Raw genomic sequence first — 2,671 nt, 5'->3', positions numbered from 1 at the left:
TTTTTCCGTGTCCGGCAACGGATCGCAACCCTCAGTGTCGCCCCCGTACCGGACCGGGACCGGCAACGGGATCGCAACCCTCGGTGTTGCCCCCGCGCCTTGCTCAGCCAGTGAGCGGGAACCGGTCTGTATGTGGGATCCGAACCCTCGACGGGAGCGCCGCCGCGCTTCCCAAGCGGCGCACTAGCGCAGTGCGCCACCGGGCCGGCCCAGTAAAGGATTTATTAAAACCACTACACCTCATTGTAACGATAGTGATGAGATGACACATGGAGACAAATATAAGTTCCCAGATTAAGGATACGAGTTTGCTAAGGGAAGTGACTGAAAGTCATGAACGCAGTTAGGATGAGGCATTAGAGACTTGATGTCCAACCTAAATGCAGCAGATGACATTGTGTAAGTGCCTTTTCCTTTTTAAGCTTCAGCTTCTTCATGTGTAGGATGAGGGAGTCTGACTAGCTCTCCCAATTCTTCACATGTTCAGTGAGCAGGAGACAGAGGGAAGATGATGGGCTTGAGAGTCAAGACAGTGCTAGGTTCAGATCTTGGTTTGGCCGGTCCTCTCTGGGTAACAGGAGCCAGTGACTTAACCCCTCTTTAAAGATGCTGCCTTTCAAATTTCTGAACCAATGACTCCAAAGGAAGTGTGCCTATCAGAGGCTGGCATCTGTGCCACTTCCCACTGGTGTCCTCTGATGGGTAGTCTTAGGGTTAAAAACATGGCTTGAATAATGGCAGAAAAAATGTATAGGAAATCAATATCCAAGAAAGGTAAATATCTAAAATACCTAAGACAATATTTATTATTTGCATTTAAAAAAAGTTTTAAGAGTAAGGCACAGTGATTTCTAGTTCTCGTTTTGTGATACCATCAGTATTCCCATGGATCCGATGAAGTTCCTGAAAATTTTCTAAACGAAGTGTAAGAAAATAAACAATAAGAGTGGTGGTTTTCAAACTCTCTTTCTTCCCTTTACCAGTGGAATATTTTTATTAAATAAAAATGTTATATGGAACTCCAATATAAAATATGGAGAAAAGCAAAACTGCTCTTGTGTGTGTACTTATATGTGTGTGTATGTGATGTGTACTGGGGTGGAGGTGAGGGCAGCCCAACCTACTAGCAATCTCTTTGCTTCCTGCTGCACTGCCTCATCCCCTATGAAAATCTATGTCTTAGATGATATCAGGAAGAGTACGTTATTCCTGGGAAGGGCTGCCTTTCCCTGATGTGCAGCAGGCCGTCCACCATGGCCCAGTGAGGGGGACCTCGCTAATATCCCTTTATAGAGAAAAGGCTCAAAGGGGTGAAGAGATAGTCCAAATTTAGACCCTTCTCTGTATGACTCTGAAGCCACGTTGCTTTCTGTATCTCAGGTCAGAAATTATTTGTCAAAGCCCCACACTCAAACCCTGTTTTGGAATGATTCTATTATGTTTTTGAGGAAGGATCCTCTGCAGGGCCATAACAATATACCCAGGAAGAATACAATCACGTCCTGCTTTCCTATCTCCTCGCTCTCTCTGCTCCTGGTCCAACAGTAATCACATTCACAACAAAAGCCTCGAGAACATCCTTTCTAGCCAGAATCAAGAGTCTGCAGTAATTCTAGCAACTTTCCACTTGAGAACTGCATGACTGCTTTTAGAGTAAAGAGATTATTTTTAAAAGAAGCTCTTGTCTATAAATCTTTTCATTCTGCCTCTCAAGGAATCTCAGAGCAGGGCTTTTGGTTTCAGACATCTGGGTCAATAAGAACCTATAGGCCTAATTACTATTGATTCGTCATTGTCTCATTTACTGTGGGTCTTTGCAAACAGTGAGATTCATTTAGCCTCTACATATATGGTCACTCATGCGCTAATGAGATCCCTGGGGGATGGGGCATATGCTTATCCCTTTGACTCCTAACCTCCTTGCAGCTGTATGTTTATTCTTTAAATTCAGCCATTCCCCCTACATGTTTTTCCAATTATATCTTACCATGTGTGCTATCTGAGTATATCATTCAAAATGAAATGCACTTGGAAGACATTAAAATAACTAATGCACATCATTATTCACATAATTTTAACCTTGCACGATGCCTTTTTTGGTTCTGACTTTGTTTCATTTTGTATGTTTTATCAATTCCTTCTCAAATGGCAGCCTGCCCTCTTCCAGCTAGGGAATCACATTAACTGTGATCCCAAGTGGATCGTTCTCCCTTGCTCTCGTGAACTCCATGCTAATATATCCTGTCTCAGAGGGAGAAATTCTTGCTGTCCAAGATCCATTGGGTATGATGAAGAAAATGTAGTTTCAGCAATCATAAAGTGACTTCACCATGTACCAGGTACAATAAACCTCTCTGAGCCTGGTTTACTCTTCTGCAATTGGGACTAATACTCTCTACCTTATAGGCTGCTGTGAAGATTAAATATAGAGCCCTGAGCATTATAAAATGATAGGTGATTGACAAATAGTTTTCTCTCTTTTGCCATCACAAGAAACTCATTTCTACCTCTAAAAAATCTAAGAGAACGTTTTTTTCAGAACTTACTGCTTATAATCTTAAATGCAGACAGCATCCCTGGAATTTCTCCTCTCCTCTCCCTCTCCGTAAATCATTTTTTTTTTTTTAAATTCTTTTTTTCTTTTTTTTTTTTTTTTTTTTTTTTTTTTTTT

General features: G+C 41.7%; 1 protein-coding gene across 1 annotated transcript in view; it reads right to left on the bottom strand.

Annotated features, from left to right (window-relative positions):
• LOC103610365 (FGGY carbohydrate kinase domain-containing protein-like) overlaps window positions 1-2,671 on the bottom strand; it is a gene marked incomplete at both ends in the record, with an annotated part of 38,737 nt that overhangs the window by 924 nt on the left and 35,142 nt on the right. The window lies entirely within an intron of this gene.

Source organism: Galeopterus variegatus, unplaced genomic scaffold, assembly GCF_000696425.1.
Source record: "Galeopterus variegatus unplaced genomic scaffold, G_variegatus-3.0.2 Scaffold11019, whole genome shotgun sequence".
In the NCBI taxonomy this organism is placed as follows: Eukaryota; Metazoa; Chordata; class Mammalia; order Dermoptera; family Cynocephalidae; genus Galeopterus; species Galeopterus variegatus.
Note: the sequence above shows the minus strand (reverse complement) of the source record. Positions and strands in the feature narration are given on the sequence as shown.